General features: G+C 58.5%; 1 long non-coding RNA gene across 3 annotated transcripts in view; it reads right to left on the bottom strand.

The window, feature by feature from the left end:
- Positions 1-8882, bottom strand: part of LOC139826877 (uncharacterized) — a 30370-nt gene extending 21488 nt beyond the window's left edge. Inside the window, exons 1-3 of one of the 3 annotated variants that reach the window (XR_011736991.1) lie at positions 8742-8882; positions 4853-4934; positions 3839-3898 (exon numbers count right to left, since the gene is read on the bottom strand). This is a non-coding gene — a long non-coding RNA (uncharacterized lncRNA). Of the gene's footprint in view, positions 1-3838; positions 3899-4506; positions 4563-4852; positions 4935-8741 lie in introns of those variants that run through there. The other 2 variants (XR_011736992.1, XR_011736990.1) reach the window with 2 other exon arrangements.
- Between the last annotated feature and the right edge of the window lie 12757 nt (positions 8883-21639).

Raw genomic sequence — 21639 nt, 5'->3', positions numbered from 1 at the left:
GGACAATGGGGGGTCCTGGAATGTCACAATGTGCCCTGGGGACAATGGGGTTGCCCAGGATGTCACAATGGGCACTGGGGACAATGGGAGTCCCCAAGGTGTCAGAACGAGCCCTGGGGACGAAGTGGAATGCTGGAATGTCACAATGGCCCCCAGTGACAAAGGGGTTCCCCATGGTGCCACAATGGGCCCTGGGGACAAAAGGGGTCCCCAGGATTTCACAATAGCACTGGGGACAAAGGGGGGTCATGGGATGTCACAATGGGCCCTGGGGACAAGGGAGATTCCCATGGTGTCACAATAAGCCCTGGGGACAAAGTAGGGTCCTGGGATGTCACAATGGGCTCTGGGGACAAGGAGGGTCCCCCAGGATGTCACAATGGGCCCTGGGGACAAAGGGGGTCCTGGGATGTCACAATGGGCCCCAGTGACAAAGAGGGTCCTCACGGTGCCACAATGGGCCCTGGGGACAAAGGGGGTCCCCTGGATGTCACAATGGGCTCTGGGAACAAGGAGGGTCCCCAGGATGTCACAATGGGCCCTGGGGACAAAGGGGGTCCCCACGGTATCAGAACGGGCCCTGGGGACAAAGGGGGGTCCCCCGAATGTCACAATGGGCCCTGGGGACAGTGGGGGGTCCTGGGACGTCACAATGGGCCCTGGGGACAAGGGGGCGTCCCCAGGATGTCACAATGGGCCCTGGGGACAAAGGGGGGTCCCCAGGATGTCACAATGGGCCCTGGGGACAATGTGGGGTCCCCTGAATGTCACAATGGGCCCTGGGGACAAGGAGGTGCCGAGGATGTCACAATGGGCCCTGGGGACAAAGGGGGGTCCCCTGAATGTCAAAATGGGCCCTGGGGACAAGGAGGGATTCCCAGGATGTCACAATGGGCCCTGCGGACAAGGGTGGTACCCACGGTGTCACAATGGTCACTGGGCACAAGGGGGGGTCCCTATAGTGTCACAATGGGTCCTGGGGACAAGTGGGGTTCCCAGGATGTCACAATGGGCCCTGGGGACAATGTGGGGTCCTGGGATGTCACAATGGGCCCCCGTGACAAACGGGGGCCCCTGAATGTCACAATGGGCCCTGGGGACAATGGCGGGTCCTGGGACGTCACAATGGGCCCTGGGGACAAGAAGGGATCCCCAGGATGTCACAATGGGCCCTGGGGACAAGGGGGTGCTGAGGATGTCACAATGGGCCCTGGGGACAATGGGGGGTCCTGGGACGTCACAATGGGCCCTGAGGACAATGGTGGGTCCCCTGAATATCACAATGGGCCCTGGGGACAACGGGGGGTCCGCAGGATGTCACAATGGGCACTGGGGACAAAGGGTGGGTCCCCATGGTGTCACAATGGGCCCAAGTGACAAGGAGGTTCCCACGGTGCCACGATGGGTCCTGGGGACAAGGGCGTCCCCCAGATGTCACAATGGGCCCTGGGGACAATGGGGTTGCCCAGGATGTCACAATGGGCACTGGGGACAATGGGAGTCCCCAAGGTGTCAGAACGAGCCCTGGGGACAAAGTGGAATCCTGGAATGTCACAATGGCCCCCAGTGACAAAGGGGTTCCCCATGGTGCCACAATGGGCCCTGGGGACAAAAGGGGTCCCCAGGATTTCACAATAGCACTGGGGACAAAGGGGGGTCATGGGATGTCACAATGGGCCCTGGGGACAAGGGAGATCCCCATGGTGTCACAATAAGCCCTGGGGACAAAGTGGGGTCCTGGGATGTCACAATGGGCCCCAGTGACAAAGGGGGTCCCCATGGTGCCACAATGGGCCCTGGGGACAAATGGGGTCCGCAGGATGTCACAATGAACCCTGGGGACAAAGGGTTTTCCTGGGACATTTCAATGGGCCCTGGGGACAAAGGGGGGACCCCAGGATGTCACAATGGACCCTGGAAACAAAGGGGGGTCCTGGGATGTCACAATGGGCCCTGGGGACAATGGGGGGTCCTGGGATGTCACAATGGGCCCTGGGGACAATGGGGGGTCCTGGGATGTCACAATGGGCCCTGGGGACAAAGGGGGTCCCCAGGATGTCACGATGGGCACTGGGGAGAAGGGGGGTCCCCATGGTGTCACAATGGGCCCTGGGGACAAAGGGGTCCCCCAGATATCGCAGTGGGCCCTGGGGACAAGAAGGGATCCCCAGGATGTCACAATGGGCCCTGGGGACAAGGGGGTGCAGTGGATGTCACAATGGGCCTTGGGGACAATGGGGGGTCCTGGAATGTCACAATGGGCCTTGGGGACAATGGGGTTGCCCAGGATGTCACAATGGGCCCTGGGGACAATGGGGTTGCCCAGGATGTCACAATGGGCACTGGGGACAATGGGAGTCCCCAAGGTGTCAGAACGAGCCCTGGGGACAAAGTGGAATCCTGGAATGTCACAATGGCCCCCAGTGACAAAGGGGTTCCCCATGGTGTCACAATGGGCCCTGGGGACAAAAGGGGTCCCCAGGATTTCACAATAGCACTGGGGACAAAGGGGGGTCATGGGATGTCACAATGGGCCCTGGGGACAAGGGAGATCCCCATGGTGTCACAATAAGCCCTGGGGACAAAGTGGGGTCCTGGGATGTCACAATGGGCTCTGGGGACAAGGAGGGTCCCCAGGATGTCACAATGGGCCCTGGGGACAAAGGGGGGTCCTGGGATGTCACAATGGGGCCCAGTGACAAAGAGGGTCCTCATGGTGCCACAATGGGCCCTCGGGACAAAGGGGGTCCCCTGGATGTCACAATGGGCTCTGGGGACAAGGAGGGTCCCCAGGATGTCACAATGGGCCCTGGGGACAAAGGGGGTCCCCACGGTATCAGAGTGGGCCCTGGGGACAAAGGGGGGTCCCCTGAATGTCACAATGGGCCCTGGGGACAGTGGGGGGTCCTGGGACATCACAATGGGCCCTGGGGACAAGGGGGGGTCCCCAGGATGTCACAATGGGCCCTGGGGACAAAGAGGGGTCCCCTGAATGTCACAATGGGCCCTGGGGACAAGGGGGTGCAGTGGATGTCACAATGGGCCCTGGGGACAATGGGGGGTGTCCAGGATGTGAGAATGAGTCCTGAGCACAAGGGGGGGTCCCCATGGTGTCACAATGGGTCCCCAGTGACAAGGAGGGCTCCCCATGGTGTCACAATAGGCCCTGGGGACAAAGTGGGGTCCAAGAATGTCACAATGGGCCCTGGGGACAAAAGGGGTTGCCATGGTGCCACAATGGGCCCTGGGGTCAAAGGGGGTCCCCATGGTGCTACAATGGCCCTGGGGACAAAGGGGGGTCCTGGGATGTCACAATGGGCCCTGGGGACAAAGGGGGTGTCCCCATGGTGCCACAACAGGCCCTGGGAGCAAGGGGGTGGCCAGGATGTCACAATGGGTCCTGGGGAAAATGGGGGGTGCCCAGGATGTCACAATGGACCCTGAGGACAAGCGGGGGTCTCCATGGTGTCACAATGGGCCCCAGTGACAAAGGGGCCCCCTGAATGTCACAATAGGTCCTGGGGACAATGGGGGGTCCTGGGACGTCACAATGGGCCCTGGGGACAATGAGGGATCCCCAGGATGTCACAATGGGCCCTGGGGACAAAGAGGGGTCCCCTGAATGTCAGAATGGGCCCTGGGGACAAGGGGGTGCAGAGGATGTCACAATGGGCCCTGGGGACAATGGCCCTGGGGAACGGCTCCTCCTCTGCATTCATTAACAATTAACACCCTCAGCAGCGCTAATTAACACCCCCCCCACCCCCCCATATCCCCGCTGCCCCCTAATTACCCCCTAATTCGCGCTAATCACCCCTAATTCCCCCTCATTACTCACCCAGCAGCCCCTCGATGTCCGCAGCCGCCATCTTGCCCCGCCGGGAGGGCCACAAACCACCTCAAAATTGACCCAAAATAGCGCTTTTTCAACCCAAAACCCTCCCGCTGAGGCTCCCCGAGCTGTGTCCCCAAAGCCCCCGCTGTTGTCACCTCGGGAAAAGCGCGAAAAAAGCGGCCCCGGGGGTCCCCGCGCTTCGTTTCGCGCTCTGAGGGAAAGCGCGGGAAAACGAGCGGAGACGGAAAGAGCCGAGCGGAGCCGAAGGGGCCCGAGCGGAGCCGAGCGGCGCCCGAGTGGAGCCGAGCGGCGCCCGAGTCCCGGCCGGGGCCGAACGCACCCGAAGGGACCCGAAGTCTTCCCGAAGGGGTCCGAGTGGAGCCGAACGCACCCGAAGGGACCCGAACCCACCCGAGTGGACCCGAACCCAACCCGAAGGGGCCCGAACCCACCCGAAGGAGCCCGAACCCACCCGAGTGGACCCGCACCCACCCGAAGGGGCCCGAAGTCTCCCCGAAGGGACCCGAACCCACCCGAAAGTGCCCCAAAAGGCGCCAAACTCCCAAATCCCCCCCTTTTTACCCCAAAACCCGTGTTCCGCTCCCCCCCCGGCCCCTCCTCTTCCTCCCCCCCCCCCCCCCCCCACTTTCTCCCCCTTTTTTCCGCCTCACGATCTTTTCCCGCCGCGGCGGCGGCTGCGAGCGAGGCCACGCCCCCTTCCTCAGGCGGCGGCCAATGGGAAGGGGGGGGGTGCCTGGCCACGCCCACTGTGCGTGGCGTGCGCGGAGGCGGCTCCGGGAGGAGCCGAAGATACACGAAGGGAGCCGAAGGGACCCGAGGGGACCCGAACGCACCCGAAGGGACCCGAGTGGGGCCCGAACGCACCCGAGGGGACCCGAAGGCACCCGAAGGGACCCGAACGCACCCGAAGGGACCCGAGTGGGACCCGAACGCACCCGAAGGGACCCGAGGGGACCCGAACACACCCGAAGGGACCCGAGTGGGGCCCGAACTCACCCGAAGGGACCCGAGGGGACCCGAACGCACTTAGGGGGCTCCATGAGTCACTTATGGGTCACTATGGGGCACTCCTGGGTCCCTAAGGGGGAAATTATGGGGGTCTATGGGGAGTTCAGGAGGGACCCAGGAGTACCCCAAGGGACCCAGGAGTACCCCAAAGGACCCAGGAGTTCAGGAGGGACCTAGGAGTGCCCCAAAGGACCCAGGAGTTCAGGAGGGACCCAGGAGTGCCCCAAAGGACCCAGGAGTGCCCAAATGTGTTGTGTTTTGTTTTTTCTCTCTTGTTTATGTCCTCTTTTACCTGAAATGGGACAATGGGGGCAATGGGGGGCAATGGGAGTCAATGGGGGCAATGGGGATCAATGGGGGTAATGGGGATCAATGGGGATCAATGGGGGGCAATGGGGATCAATGAGTCAACGGGGTCAATGGGGGTCAATGGGAGTCAATGGGTCAATGGGGTCAATGGGGTCAATGGGTCAATGGGATCAATGGGGGTCAATGGGAGTCAATGGGAGTCAATGGGGTCAATGGGTCAATGGGATCAATGGGGGTCAATGGGAGTCAGCGGGGTCAATGGGGTCAATGGGATCAATGGGGGTCAATGGGGTCAATGGGTCAATGTGGATCAATGGGTCAATGGGAGTCAATGGGGTCAATGGGGGTCAATGGGGGTCAATGGGGATCAATGGGTCAATGGGAGTCAATGGGGTCAATGGGTCAATGGGGTCAATGGGGGTCAATGGGGTCAATGGGGATCAATGGGTCAATGGGGGTCAATGGGTCAATGGGGTCAATGGGGTCAATGGGAGTCAATGGGGTCAATGGGTCAATGGGGATCAATGGGTCAATGGGAGTCAATGGGGTCAATGGGGGTCAATGGGGATCAATGGGTCAATGGGGTCAATGGGAGTCAATGGGAGTCAATGGGGTCAATGGGTCAATGGGGGTCAATGGGGGTCAATGGGAGTCAATGGGGGTCAATGGGGGTCAATGGGGTCAATGGGTCAATGGGATCAATGGGGGTCAATGGGGTCAATCGGGATCAATGGGTCAATGGGAGTCAGCGGGGTCAATGGGGTCAATGGGGATCAATGGGGTCAATGGGATCAATGGGGGTCAATGGGGCAATGGGGTCAATGGGGTCAATGGGGATCAATGGGTCAATGGGAGTCAATGGGGTCAATGGGGGTCAATGGGGTCAATGGGGATCAACGGGGTCAATGGGGATCAATGGGTCAATGGGGCCAATGGGTCAATGGGAGTCAATGGGGTCAATGGGTCAATGGGATCAATGGGATCAATGGGGGTCAATGGGGTCAATGGGGATCAATGGGTCAATGGGGGTCAATGGGGCAATGGGGGCAATGGGGGCAATGGGAGTCAATGGGGTCAATGGGTCAATGGGGATCAATGGGTCAATGGGGATCAATGGGGTCAATGGGGGTCAATGGGGTCAATGGGGATCAATGGGTCAATGGGGTCAATGGGTCAATGGGAGTCAATGGGGTCAATGGGTCAATGGGATCAATGGGGGTCAATGGGGTCAATGGGGGTCAATGGGGGTCAATGGGGTCAATGGGGTCAATGGGTCAATGGGTCAATGGGGATCAATGGGGGGCAATGGGGGCCAATGGGGTCAATGGGGTCAATGGGGGTCAATGGGGATCAATGGGTCAATGGGGATCAATGGGGATCAATGGGGATCAATGGGGATCAATGGGGATCAATGTGGTCAATGGGGTCAATGGGGATCAATGGGGATCAATGGGGATCAATGGGGGTCAATGGGGGTCAATGGGGTCAATGGGAGTCAATGGGAGTCAATGGGAGTCAATGGGTCCCAGGGTCACATTCCCGCTGTCCCTGTCCCCGCTGTCCCAGGTTGTCCCAGGGCTCAGTGCTCACTCCTCATTGGTTCCTGGCCTTTTGCATTCATTAATATTCGGTTAATTATTCGTTAAGGTTTTCTTGCCATAGTTGAGCCCAGCAGGAACCCCCGGGGTCCTAAAACCCTCCCTCTCTATGGGTCCCTATGGAGCTCTATGGGGCTCCTTGGATCTCTATGGGGTCCTATGGGTCTCTATAGGTCCCTATGGGGTTCCATGGGGCTCTGTGGTTTCCTATGGGCCTCTATGGGCCTCTATGGGTCCCTATGGGTCTTAATGGGTCTCTATGGGGCTCCTTGGGTGTCTGTGGGTCCCTATGGGGCTCTTTGGGGCTCTATGGGTCCCTATGGGGTCCTATGGAGCTCTATGGGTCTCTATGGGTCCCTATGGGTCTCTACAGACTCTACGGTCCCTATGGGTCTCTAGGATCGCTATGGGGTTCCTTGGGTCCCTATGGGTCTCTGTGGGTCCCAATGGGGCTCTGTGGGTCGCTATGGAACCCCCGGGGTCCTAAAACCCTCCCTCTCTATGGGTCCCTGTGGGTCTCTATGGGTCCCTATGGAGCTCTATGGGTCCCTATGGGGTTCCATGGGGCTCTGTGGTTTCCTATGGGCCTCTATGGGGCTCTATGGGTCCCTATGGGTGTCTATGGGTCCTTATGGGTTCCTATGGGGCTCCTTGATGCTCTATGGGTCTCTATGGAACCCCCAGGGTCCTAAAACCCTCCCTCTCTATGGGTCCCTTTGGGTCTCTATGGGTCCCTATGGGTCTCTATGGGTCCCTATGGGTCTCTACAGGCTCTACGGTCCGTATGGGTCTCTATGGGGTTCCATGGGGCTCTGTGGCTCCCTATGGGCCTCTATGGTCTCTATGGGTCCCTATGGGGTCCTATGGAGGTGGGTGCTTTTTTCCAACCAAAGTGATTAATGAGTTTTTAGGGTTTATCCCAAATGATGGGAACCCCCGGTTCCTTCCTTCCCTCCTTCCTTCCTTCCTTCCCTCCTTCCTTCCTTCCTTCCTTCCCTCCTTGCTTCCTTCCTTCCCTCCTTCCTTCCTTCCCTCCTTCCTTCCCTCCCTCCTTCCCTCCTTCCTTCCTTCCCTCCTTCCTTCCCTCCTTCCTTCCTTCCTTCCTTCCCTCCTTCCCTCCTTCCTTCCCTCCTTCCTTCCCTCCCTCCTTCCTTCCCTCCTTCCTTCCTTCCTTCCCTCCTTCCTTCCCTGCTTCCTTCCCTCCTTCCTTCCCTGCTTCCTTCCCTCCTTCCTTCCCTCCTTCCCTCCTTCCTTCCTTCCTTCCCTCCTTCCCTCCTTCCTTCCTTCCCTCCTTCCTTCCTTCCCTCCTTCCTTCCCTCCTTCCTTCCTTCCCTCCTTCCTTCCTTCCCTCCTTCCTTCCTTCCCTCCCTCCTTCCTTCCCTCCCTCCTTCCTTCCCTCCTTCCTTCCTTCCCTCCTTCCTTCCTTCCCTCCTTCCTTCCTTCCTTCCCTCCTTCCTTCCTTCCCTCCTTCCCTCCTTCCTTCCCTCCTTCCCTCCTTCCTTCCTTCCCTCCTTCCTTCCCTCCTTCCCTCCTTCCTTCCTTCCCTCCTTCCTTCCTTCCTTCCCTCCTTCCTTCCCTCCTTCCTTCCTTCCCTCCCTCCTTCCTTCCCTCCTTCCTTCCCTCCTTCCCTCCTTCCTTCCCTCCTTCCTTCCCTCCTTCCCTCCTTCCTTCCCTCCTTCCCTCCTTCCTTCCCTCCTTCCTTCCTTCCCTCCTTCCTTCCTTCCCTCCTTCCTTCCCTCCTTCCTTCCCTCCTTCCTTCCCTCCTTCCTTCCCTCCCTCCTTCCCTCCCTCCTTCCTTCCCTCCTTCCTTCCCTCCTTCCTTCCCTCCTTCCTTCCTTCCCTCCTTCCTTCCTTCCCTCCCTCCTTCCTTCCCTCCCTCCTTCCTTCCCTCCCTCCTTCCTTCCCTCCTTCCTTCCTTCCCTCCTTCCTTCCTTCCTTCCTTCCCTCCTTCCTTCCTTTTTGGAGCTCACCACCTCTTTTGGATGAAGCTGGAGCGGCGCGTGGCTCCAGGCCTTTCATGGAAGCTCCAGCAGCTGCGGATGGGCCTGGGATGCTGGGCAGGAAGATGATGAAGATGATGAAGATGACGAAGATGACGAAGATGACGAAGATGACGAAGATGACGAAGATGACGAAGATGACGAAGATGACGAAGATGACGAAGATGACGAGTGCATCCCCACGCGGGAAGACATCAAGAAGCTGATGGAAAGCAAGAAGAAGCAGCAGTCGCTCCAGGAGAGCTTTGGATGGCCCAGACCACCCCTTGTGCTTTGGATGCCCACACCACCCCTTGTGTTTTGGATACCCCAGACCACCCCTTGTGCTTTGGATGCCCACACCACCCCTTGTGTTTTGGATACCCCAGACCACCCCTTGTGTTTTGGATACCCCAGACCACCCCTTTGGGGAAGACCCTCCGTATGCTGAGGTGTTGCGTCTCCTTCCTCTTCATCCTCTAAAAGGTGTTTGGTGAAGAGCAGAGATGGAAGCGGGGGTTCCCATCATTTGGGATAAACCCTAAGAACTCATTTTGGTTGGAAAAGACCCTCGAGGTCATGGAGGCCAAGCATAACCTACCCCTGGCACTGACCCATATCCCTGAGGACGTTGTTTTGTGACACCATGGGGACCCCGCCTTGTCCTCAGGGCCCATTGTGACATCCTGGACACCCCCCATTGTCCCCAGAGCCCACTGTGACATCCTGGGGACCCCCTTTGTCCCCAGGGCCCATTGGACGTCCCATGACTCCCCCTTGTCCCCAGGGCCCATTGTGACATCCCAGTACCCCCCATTGTCCCCAGAGCCCATTGTGACATCCTAGGGACCCCCTTTGTCCCCAGGGCCCATTTTCGCACCATGGGGACCCCCTTTGTTACTGGGTCCCATTGTGACATTCCAGGACCTTACTTTGTCCCCAGGGCCCATTTTGGCACCATGGGGGATCCCTTTGTCACTGGGGCCCATTCTGACATTCAGGGCACCCCTCTCTGTCCCCAGGGCCCATTGTGACATGCTGGGGACTCCCATTGTCCCCAGGGCCCATTGTGACACCGTGGGGACCCCCTTTGGCCCTGTCGAGGGTTAAGATTCCTAACCCCAGACCATAACGCTAATCCTAATCCTAAACCTAAGCCTAATTCCTAACCCTAAACCCAATCCTAACCCAATCCCTTAACCCTAACCCAATCTCTTAACCCTTATCCCAATCCCTTAAACCTAACCCAAACTCCTAACTCTAAGCCTAAACCCAACCCAGACGCCTAAGCCCAACCCAGACGCCTAAGCCCAACCCAGACGCCTAAGCCCAACCCTAACCCAAACTCCTAGCCTTAAGACTAACCCTAAATCCTAACTCAAACTCCTAACCCTAAGTCTAAGCCTAAACCAAACTCCTAAGCTTAAGACTAAGCCTAACCCAAACTCCTAAGCCTAACCCTAACCCAAACTCCAAAACCTAAGCCTAACCCTAACCCAAACTCCTAACCCTATGCCAACCTTAACCATATTCCTACCCTTTCCCCCTAAACCTGAAGTCTTACTGCTTACACAAACACTATTCCCTAACCCCTAACCTTAATCCTTACTCCTAACATTAACCCTAATACTAACCCTTATCACTAACCACATCCCTACCCATAAACCCTAAACCTAATCCTAATCAAACCCTAATAATAACCCTAACCCTACCCCTAACACCTATCCCTTCATCTAAACTTCTAATATTAGTCCAATCACTTACTGTAATCCTAAAGCAAGGCAGGAGACCTCTCACACACACAAAAGGAAACCCACACTAACGTGGGAGCATGGAGCACCAGGGCAAAAAATGATCATCCATGTTTCTCCTAAATCAGAGCCTGCTGGCTACTGCAAGGCTCAACTATTGCAAGAAAACGTTCACAAATAATAAACCAAATACTAACAAACGCAAAAGGCCAGTAACCAATGAACACTGAACACTTACCCCTGCGATTCCCCTCAGGCTCAGGAACAGGATTACACCAAGAGGCTTGATCAGCATGGACTGCAGGAACCAAACAGGGAGTCAAACACGGGTGGGAGCTTCCATGGCACGTTGTGATCTCCTGCTTCCTCAGTCACCTGCTGTGATGGGAGAGGGTGAGATAATGACACGAGACATATACAGAGGTGTGTGTTCCCACAGCTAGAAACAGAGCACGGGTGACCTTTTTGCTGAGACCTAGCAGGTTTTCAGGCAAATTGAACATTCATGACTTGTCTGTGTAATACCACCAAGGCACAAAAAGCTTTTGGAAAGCCTCTGAGAGGATCTTGGGTACAATCACACATGAATAACCTATTAAAACACGAGTGTTTATTCGCTCAAGCAGACAGACAGTGACAACTCACCTCTGGGACAGCCCAAGGCTCCTAACCAGGACCCAGCTGAGAAGCTCGATCAACTCTGCCAAGGCCATGTCCTGGAGTCAAGCACAGATCAGAGAGGTTTCCAGGCTCACCGAGCAACACTCCTGCATTCCAGGTAAAAGAGGACATAGACAAGAGAGAAAAAACAAAACACAACACAACATATTTAGGACAACAGTGCCCATATCTTGCAGAAAAATAGCCGTATTTGGGGAAAAAACTGGCAAAATGACAAAATATTCCAAATATTTGGGGGCTAAATTGGTCAATACAGGCAAAACAATCTGAGTATTTGGGCAAAAAGTGGCCCAAAGAGGCAAAAACATCCACACTTGGGTGCAAAGCTGTCGGCAAACATGAAAACATCCCATATTTGGGATCACAGTGCCCATATCAGGGGAAAAAATGGGCAAAAGCACCTGAGTATATCGGGTCAAGAGAGGCAGAAAAAACCAAAGCACCACTAGATTTGAGCAAAACTGGCCAAAAAGGGGTATAACATCCCCAGATTCAGGGTGAAACTGGACCAAAGAGTCGAAGTATGCCCAGATTTGGGGAAAAAAATGGCCAAAAATGGCCCAAACACCCCCAGATTTGGGTATAAACAAAACTGGAAAACCAAAGAACTCCCAGATATAGGCAGAAACGATCCCAAAGGGCACAAATGTGCCCAGGTTTAGCTCTAAAGTGGCCCAAAGTGCCAAAGCAATCCCAGCTTTGATTTGAAACGGGCCCAAAGGCTCAAAGCGCGCCCTGGGATGGGGCCGTGTGGCACGAGGCTGGGGGGCAGGGAGGGCCCCACAGGGACTCAGTGCTGGTTTCTGCCCTGTGCCAGCACTCCCAGCCCCTGCTTGCCCAGAACCTGCCCCTGAAGCAGCCGCAGCCCCTCTCCCCTCCCTGCGGGTGTCTGCCCCCTGCCCACACCCTGGTGCTGCCTGGCTCGCCCTGCCCGGCCCAGCCCGGCTGCTCTCCCGGCCCCAGCCCCAGCCCTGGCCCCACTGCTGCCCTGCTGAGCTGCTCGGGGCTGGGTGCTGCCCCTGCTCGCCCACCTGCTCCCTGCGCTCGGCTGGAGCAGCCTGGGCGTCCCGGGCTGGCAGGGACACCAGGAGGAGGAACAGGGTGAGGACCATGGCCCCCACGCTCGCCCCATGATGCTGCTGCTGCCAAGACACAGCACAGCACGTCACCGAGGGGCTCTGACCTCACAGTCACATTGGAATCACCACATCTGCACACTGCTGCATGGCCTTGTGCTACACCAGCATGGAAGGAACCGAGGTGGAGAAGGGGGCACCTATTTTGGGAGGCAGCTCTGCCTGTGGGAGTGCACAGGCTCTCACTTCTTGCTTCCCAGAAATCAATCAATCAATCAATACCAAAAGCTACATATTAATAGCAAATTAAAAAAAAAAAAAGCCAACTTCAAGGGTCTTTACTTGTAGCTATATTTGTCAGGCAGCTCTCTGGGAAGAAACCAGCTTTTCCTGCTAGTTTGACCACAGCTTCAATGCCTTTAAAGCCACCACTTCTGACCTCTGCTGCTCCAACACAGCCTCACAGCCCAGCAAAATCATAGTGCAGGCAGAAAGCTTCACCATACAGAGATGGAGACAGTCAGGAATACGTTCCTCTCAAAAGCAGACACTGCAAACCACGAGAAACCCTGCACAGAGTTGGAGAAGGGTGGAGGAAACGGTGAGGAAGAAGCAGAGAGGGGCAGAGACAGAAGAGATGAAGAGGAAGAAGGACACAGTAGGAAAGAAGGAGGGAGCAGGGAGGGACGGGAGCACAAAACAGGATGAAACGACCCCAAGGGCCCAGGACTCACCACAGTTCCTGCTCTCTGCACTGCCAGGCAAGCTGTGCAGTTCAGGCACTTCTGTCTGCCTGTCTTTCCCTCCCCTCCTATTCTGTAGCTCCAGCCGTTTGTCCATCCCGCACCTAAGAGAACACATGGGTCTCTGACAGCTCTCACAGCACGAGGCTCCCCAGACGCACCCCACACACACACACACTATACGGCCGGACAGTGATTTTCCCCACTTACACAGGCCCTGCGGTGCACGTTTGTGATCTGCTCTGCTGAGGCTGCTCACAGGGACTCTTCCTCACCCAGAGGGGCAGCTGTCTCTGGTGCAGCTGCAGCAGCAGCTGTGGGGATCCCCTGCACTTCACCCTCCAGCTGCTTCCCCTTCTCCTGCTCTCTCCAGCTCCAGCCCCAGCAGCTCCTCTCCAGCAAGTGCCCCCTGCCCCCTCCCCGCCCAGGAGAACAAGGCCAGAGCAGCCCACACACACCTGGGCCAGAGGCAGCAAGACATCTCCAGGGCCCCAGAGGGAGGAAAAAGGGCCCCAGGGCTGGGCCGGGCGCTGCTCGGCCTCGGGCAGCTCCACGGGCGCCATGGCAAAACTCACGCTGGCCGCCTGCAGAGCAACCGCCTGCTCAGCCTGGGCTGCGCCACCATTGGTCGGGAGGGCTGTCAGTCTCCTCCCCTGAGCTGATCCTGCAGCTCATTGGCTGCCTGGGCAGTGATTCTGTCCTGGTTTGAGGCTCACCCAGCCCTGAGGTGATACTCTCTCTGATTGGCTGCCTGAGGGGTTACTCCCTCCATAGTGTCCGCCTTCCCTGAGCCGCTGTTTTCTCTTATTGGCTGTCTGGGATTTCCCACTGGCTCCCCCCACCAAATGATTGGTCAGACCATTTGTCAATCATCCCTGTGCTGCACTCCCACCAGGTGTGATTGGTGCAGCCAGCACAGCCCGCCCCTGAGGGCTGCCCAGTTTGTTCAACCGTCGCCAACTGTCCTGCAGGTCTCAAAGCTCGATTGGCTGCTTACGTTTCAATCACATGACTTGCCCCGCCTCCTCAAATGTGATTGGCTGCATTTCATCCCCTGGCTGTCCACAGACTTCCGGGCGGTTGTTGCCAGGCAGCGGCTCCACCTGAAAATGAAGCTGTGGGCCCTGACCAAAGGCCGTGGGTGATGAAAGACGCGTTGGGACCCTAAACATGGGGATTTGGCCCCAAGAGGGAGGCTCTGGGCGCTCAGAAGGACGGGCAGATGCTACAGATGGCGCTTTGGACCCTGCACACGAGGGGACCCTCTTGGCTCCACCCGAGCTGGGTTTGGTGCCCGTGACCCCACGTTCCAGCTCTGCTGTGCTTTCTGACCTCATGGGCCCTCTTGTCCTGCCCACCTTCTGCTGCCAAACCCTGCTGTGGGAAACAATCCCCTTGCCAAGAGAACAGCCCCGGGCAGGATCTCTCAGCAAAGCGTATTTTATAAACGATTTGGCAAGACCAGGTGTTCTACCCAAAGACAGCACAGGGAATGGGACAAAAAGCCCCCGCTTACACATCCACCAACCCCAGCTGCACATTCCCTGCCCTGCTCCCCAGCGCTTGGCACTGCAGGGGTTACAGACTCCCCAGGGCTGGCCTCAGTTTACCTGTCTCATTCATCTAATTAACAACCCTCTCACCTTATTGATTTATTTGAAATATGGATTCCTGGCTCTTTGGTTGCCCTTCCCCCTCGATTATCTTTTTAAACACAGTGATCAGTTTGGACTGTGAGCACCTTGGTGCCACCCTCGGTGTGCACGTGGGGACAGGCACAGTGGGGCACAGAAGGTGCTAAGGAGCCATCGACTGCCCCGTTGGAGGCTCCGGATCATGGGGGATGTGCGACTGCCACAGTGGGCATTGTGACGTCACTGCTGATGTCACCAAGGGCCCCGCCCAGGCACCCCTATAAAAGCAGGGCCGTGGGTGCAGAGCGGCATCCTCTGGCAGCACAGGGCGGCGGCCACCCCACCATGGCCCGGTACCGGCGAAGCAGGAGCCGCAGCCGCAGCCGCCGCCACGGCCGGCGCCGCTACCGGAGCCGCTCTGGCCGCCGCTCTGGGCGGAGCCGACGCCGGCGGTACAGGAGCAGCCGCCGCCGCAGGGGGACATGGCGCCGCCGCCGCTGAGCCAACCCCAGCACTGGCGTCTGCGGAACCGGCAGAGCCTTGGCCACCGCCACCGCCACACCAGTGACCACCATGGCTCCACCAATAAACTGGAATGATGGCACGGGGCGTGCGAGTGTCTCTGGGGTCCCTGTGGCCAGCTGTGTGTCCCACGGGTGTGTGTCTGTGCTGGGGCACGTATCCCATGGCTGGCATGGCCAGGACAAGCACGTCTGCAGGATGGAGCTGCCCCAGCCTCCCTGCTCCTGTGCTGGCTCTGACTCGTGCCCATGACCCAGCCCGTCTGCACATCCCAGCAGTCTCTGTGACCCAGGCCATCCATGTCCCAGCCTATCTCTATGTCCCAGCCCACCTCCGTGTCCCAGTCCATCTCCATGTCTCAGCAGCCTCTGCGCCCCCAGCTGTCCTGGTTTTGGTAAAAAACAAGTTTCTCTTTTAGTGAATTTTGCCTGTCAGCCAAAGCCTTCATGTCAGCTGCATTTTCCTGGAGAACCAGACACATGTTTTGGCAAACCCAGCAATGGAATGGAAACTTATTGATAAGCACGGGTGGACATCTCGCGAGAGGGGCAACGAGAAACCGGTGAGCAACTGTGTATAACATTCCGTTCACGTGAATACTTCATATAAAAGCGGGAGATCACGAGAATCTCGTCCCTTTTCCTTCCCTTTTGCCTTTTTCCTTCCCTTCTGCTCATGGCCGACATCAGGAGAGGACCTTGCTGGTCGTCCCTGCGAACGGAGGCCAGTGAGAGACTGAATCCAGCTCCGGTTGGCTGCAGAGTCCAGTCCAGGACTTTGGGTGCTGGCTCTGCAGTTGCTCAGACTTACAAGATGGGTTTTGTATATTTGTATCATTTTCTCTGTTCTCATCAGTAGCATCAGTAAAACATCTTGAACTTTTCCAACTCTCTCCCCTCTGTGCTTCTTCCCCTCCCGATCGCCTGTGCTGAGTGGGAAGGGGGGAGAGGGAGGGGCAAAAGGGGGAAGTGGGGGGCAGAGGAGGTTGACAACACATCTGCCAGGGTTTGATTGTCACCCCGCAATCCTAACCCTCGACAGGGACAAAGGGGGACCCAGGATGTCACAATGGGCCCTGGGGACAACGGGGGGTCCTGGGATGTCACAATGAGCCCCAGTGACAAAGGGGTTCACCATGGTGCCACAATGGGCCCTGGGGACAAAGGGGGTCCCCATGGTACAACAATGGGCCCTGGGGACAAACGAGGTCCCAAGGATGTCACAATAGGCCCTGGGGAAAAAGAGGGGGTCCCCTGAATATCACAATGGGCTCTGGGGACAAGGGGGGTCCCCCGGATGTCACAATGGCCTCTGGGGACAAAGGGGGTCCCCAGGATGTAACAATGGGCCCTGGGCACAAACGGGATCCCCATGATGTCACAATGGGCCTTGGAGACAAGGGGTGTCCCGCCCTGTCACAATGGTGCCTGGGGACAAAGGGGTCCCCAGGATGTCACAATGGGCCCTGGGGACAAGGGGGGTCATGGGATGTCACAATGGGCTCTGGGGACAATAGGGGGTCCTGGGACGTCACAATGGGCCCTGGAGAAAAGGGGGGGTCCTGGGATGTCACAATAGGCCCTGGGGACAAAGGGGGTCTTCAGGATGTCACAATGGGCCCGGGGGACAAAGGGGGTCCCCAGGATGTCACAATAGGCCCTGGGGAAAAAGAGGGCTCCCCAGGATATCACAATGGGCCCTGGGGACAAAGAGGGGTCCACAGGATGTGCACAATGGGCCCTGGGGACAAAGGGGGCTCCCCAGGATATCACAATGGGCTCTGGTGACATAGGGGTCCCCTAGATGTCACAACGGGTCCTGGGGACAAGGGGGGTCCCAAGGATGTCACAATGGGCACTGGAGACAAAGGGGGGGTCCCCACAGTGCCACGATGGGCCCTGGGGACAAGGGGGTCCCCAGGATGTAACAATGTGCCCTTGGGACAATGGGGGCTCCTGCGATGTCACAATGGGCCCTGGGGACAAAGGGAGGCCCCAGGATGTCACAATGGACCCTGGGGACAAAAGGGGTCCCCGGGATGTCACAATGGGCCCAGGGGACAACTAGGCATCCTGGGACGCCACAATGGGCCCGGGGAAAAAGGGGGGTCCCCAGGTTGTTCACAATGGGCCCTGGGGACAATGGGGGTCCTGGGATGTCACAATGAACCCTAGGGACAAAGGGGGTCCCGAGGATGTCACAATGGGCCCTGGGGATAAAGGGGACTCCCCAGGATGTCACAATAGGCCCTGGGGACAAAGGGGGTCCCCAGGATGTCACAACGGGCCCTGGGTACAAGGGGGGTCCCACCCTGTCACAATGGTGCCTGGGGACAAAGGGGTCCCCAGGATGTCACAATGGGCCCTGGGGACAAGGGGGGTCATGGGATGTCACAATGGGTCCTGGGGACAAAGGGGTCCCCACGGTGTCACAATGGGCCCTGGGGACAAAGTGGAGTCCTGGTATGCCACAATGGGCCCCAGTGACAAAGGGGGTCCCCACGGTGTCACAATGGGCCCTTGAGACAACAGGGTCCCCAGGATGTCACAATGGGCCTGGGGACAAAGGGGGCTGCCCACGATGTCACAATGGACTCTGGGGACAAGAATGGGTCCTGGTATGTCACAATGGCCCCTGGGGACAAAGGGGGTCCCCAGGATGTCACAATGCGCCCTGAGGAAAATGGGGGGTCCTGGGATGTCACAATGGGCCCTGGGGACACAGGTGGTCCCCAGGATGTCACAATGGGCCCTGGGGACAAAGTGGGGTCCTAAGATGTCACAATGGGCACTGGGGACAAAGGGGGTCCCCATAGTGCCACAATGGGCCTTGGGGACAATGGGGTCTCCCGAGGATGTCACAATGGGCCTTGGGGACAAAGGGGTGTCCCCTGAATGTGCATAATGGGCCCTGGGGACAAAGGGTGGTCGCCGGGATGTCTCAGTGGGCCCTGGGGACAATGGGGTGTCCTGGGATGTCACAATGGGCCCCAGTGACAAATGGGGTCTCCACGGTGTCACAATGGGCCCTGGAGTAAAGGGGGGTCCCCAGGATGTCACAATAGTCCCTGGGGACAAAGAGGAGTCCCCTGAATGTCATAATGGGCCCTGAGGACAAGGAGGGTCTCCACGGTGTCACAATGGGCCCTGGGGACAATGGGGGGTCCTGGGATGTCACAATAGGCCCTGGGGACAAAGGGGGTCCCCATGATTTCACAATGGGCCCAGGGGACAATGGGGCATCCTGGGACGTCACAATGGGCCCTGGGGACAAAGGGGGTCCCCATGGTGTCACAATGGCCCTGGGGATAAAGGGGGACCCCAGGATGTGTATAATGGGGCCTGGGGACAATGGGGGGTCCTGGGATGTCACAATGGGCTCTGGGGACAATAGGGGGTCCTGGGATGTCACAATAGGCCCTGGGGACAAAGGGGGTCTTCAGGATGTCACAATGGGCCCGGGGGACAAAGGGGGTCCCCAGGATGTCAGAATAGGCCCTGGGGAAAAAGAGGGCTCCCCAGGATATCACAATGGGCCCTGGGGACAAAGAGGGGTCCACAGGATGTGCACAATGGGCCCTGGGGACAAAGGGGGCTCCCCAGGATATCACAATGGGCTCTGGTGACATAGGGGTCCCCAAGATGTCACAACGGGTCCTGGGGACAAGGGGGGTCCCAAGGATGTCACAATGGGCACTGGAGACAAAGGGGGGGTCCCCACGGTGCCACGATGGGCCCTGGGGACAAGGGGGTCCCCAGGATGTAACAATGTGCCCTTGGGACAATGGGGGCTCCTGCGATGTCACAATGGGCCCTGGGGACAAAGGGAGGCCCCAGGATGTCACAATGGACCCTGGGGACAAAAGGGGTCCCCGGGATGTCACAATGGGCCCAGGGGACAACGAAGCATCCTGGGACGCCACAATGGGCCCGGGGAAAAAGGGGGGTCCCCAGGTTGTTCACAATGGGCCCTGGGGACAATGGGGGTCCTGGGATGTCACAATGAACCCTAGGGACAAAGGGGGTCCCCAGGATGTCACAATGGGCCCTGGAGATAAAGGGGACTCCCCAGGATGTCACAATAGGCCCTGGGGACAAAGGGGGTCCCCAGGATGTCACAACGGGCCCTGGGTACAAGGGGGGTCCCACCCTGTCACAATGAGCACTGGGGACAAAGGGGGTCCCCAGGATGTCACAATGGGCACTGGAGACAAAGAGGGGGTCTCCACGGTGCCACAATGGGCCCTGGGGACAAGAGGGTCCCCACGGTTTCACAATGGGCCCTGGGGACAAGGGGGATCCCCGCCCTGTCACAATGGGCCCTGGGGCCAAAGGGATCCCCAGGATGTCACAATGGGCCCTGGGGACTGCGGGGGGTACTAGGATGTCACAATGGGTCTTGGGGACAAAGGGGGTACCCAGGATGTCACAATGGGCCCTGGGGACAATGGGGGGTCCCTTGAAGGTCACAATGGGCCCATGGGACAAAGAGGGTGCCCACGGTGTCACAGTGGGCCCTGGCGACAAAGGGGGATCCCCAGGATGTCACAATGGGCCCCGGGGACAAAGTAAAATCCTGGAATGTCACAATGGTCCCCAGTGACAAAGGCGCTCCCCATGGTGCCACAATGGGCCCTGGGGACAAAGTGGGTCCCCAGGATTTCACAATGAGCACTGGGGACAAAGGGGGGTCCCAGGATGTCACAATGGGCCCTGGGGACAAGGGGGGGTTCCCATGGAGTCACAATGGGTCCTGGGGACAACGAGGCGTCCTGGGACGTCACAATGGGACTTGGGGACAAAGGGGGTCTTCCACAGTCTCACAATGGGCCCTAGAGACAAGGGGAGATCCCCAGGATGACACAATAGGCCCTGGGGACAAAGAGGAGTCCCCCTGAATGTCACAATGGGCCCTGGGGACAAGGGGGGTCCCCATGGTATCACAATAAGCCCTGGGGACAAAGTGGGGTCCTGGGATGTCACAACTGGCCCCAGTGACAAAGGGTGTCCCCATGGTGCCACAATGGGCCCTGGGGACAAAGAGGGTCCCCAGGATGTCACAATGGGCTTTGGGGACAAGGCGGGGTCCCCAGGATGTCACAATGGGGTCTTGGGACAAAGGGGGTCCCCAGGATGTCACAATGGTCCCTGGGGACAATGGGGGGTCCTGGGACGTCACAATGGGCCCTGGGGACAAAGGCGGTCCCAGGGTGTCACAATAAGCCATGGGGACAAGGGGGGTCCCCAGGATGTCACAATGGGCACTGGGGACAAAGGGGGGTCCCCACGGTGCCATGATGGGCCCTGGCGACAAGGGGGTCCCCAGGATGTCACAATGGGCCCATGGGACAAAGGGGGTACCCATGGTGTCACAATGGGCCCTGGGGACAACTTGGGGTCCTGGGATGTCACAATGGGCCCCGGTGACAAAGGGGGTCCCCGTGGTGCCACAATGTGCCCCTGGGACAAAGGGGGTCCCCAGAATGTCATAATGGGCACTGGGGACAAGGGGGGTCCCCAGGATGTCACAAGTGGTCCTGGGGATAAAGGGGGTCCCCATGGTGCCACAATGTGCCCCTGGGACAAAGGGGTCCCCAGGATGTCACAATAAGCCCTGGGGACAAGGGGGGTCCCCAGGATGTCAGAATGGGCCCTGGGGACAACGCGGGGTCCTGGGATGTCACAATGGGCCACGGGGACAAAGGCGATCCCCATGGTGTCACAATGGGCCCTGGGGACAAGGGGGTCCCCAGGATGTCACAATGGGCTCATGGGATAAAGGGGGTACCCACGGTGTCACTATAGGCCCTGGGGACAACCGGGGGTCCCCACGGTGCCACGATGGGTCATGTGGACAAGGGGGTCCCCAGGATGTTCACAACGGGCCCTGAGGACAAAGGGGGTCCCCACGGTGTCACAATGGTCCCTGGGGACAACTTGGGGTCCTGGGATGTCACAATGGGCCCTGGGGACAAAGGCGGTCCCCAGGATGTCACAATAAGCCCTGGGGACAAGGGGGGTCCCCAGGATGTCACAATGGGCACTGGGGACAAAGGGGGTACCCAGGATGTCACAATAAGCCCTGGGGACAAGGGGGGTCCCCAGGATGTCACAATGGGCCCTGGGGACAAAGGCGGTCCCCAGGATGTCACAATAAGCCCTGGGGACAAGGGGGGTCCCCAGGATGTCACAATGGGCACTGGGGACAACGCGGGGTCCTGGGATGTCACAATGGGCTCATGGGATAAAGGGGGTACCCACGGTGTCACTATAGGCCCTGGGGACAACGGGGGGTCCCCACGGTGCCACGATGGGCCCTGGGGACAAGGGGGTCCCCAGGATGTTCACAATGGGGCCTGGAGACAATGGGGTGTCCCCAGGATGTCACAATGGGCCCTGGGGACAAAGAGGGTCCCCAGGATGTCACAATCGGTCCTGGGCACAAAGGGGGGTGCACATGGTGTCAAAATGGGCCCTGGGGAC

Source organism: Patagioenas fasciata, unplaced genomic scaffold, assembly GCF_037038585.1.
Source record: "Patagioenas fasciata isolate bPatFas1 unplaced genomic scaffold, bPatFas1.hap1 Unplaced_5, whole genome shotgun sequence".
Taxonomy (NCBI): Eukaryota; Metazoa; Chordata; class Aves; order Columbiformes; family Columbidae; genus Patagioenas; species Patagioenas fasciata.
Note: the sequence above shows the minus strand (reverse complement) of the source record. Positions and strands in the feature narration are given on the sequence as shown.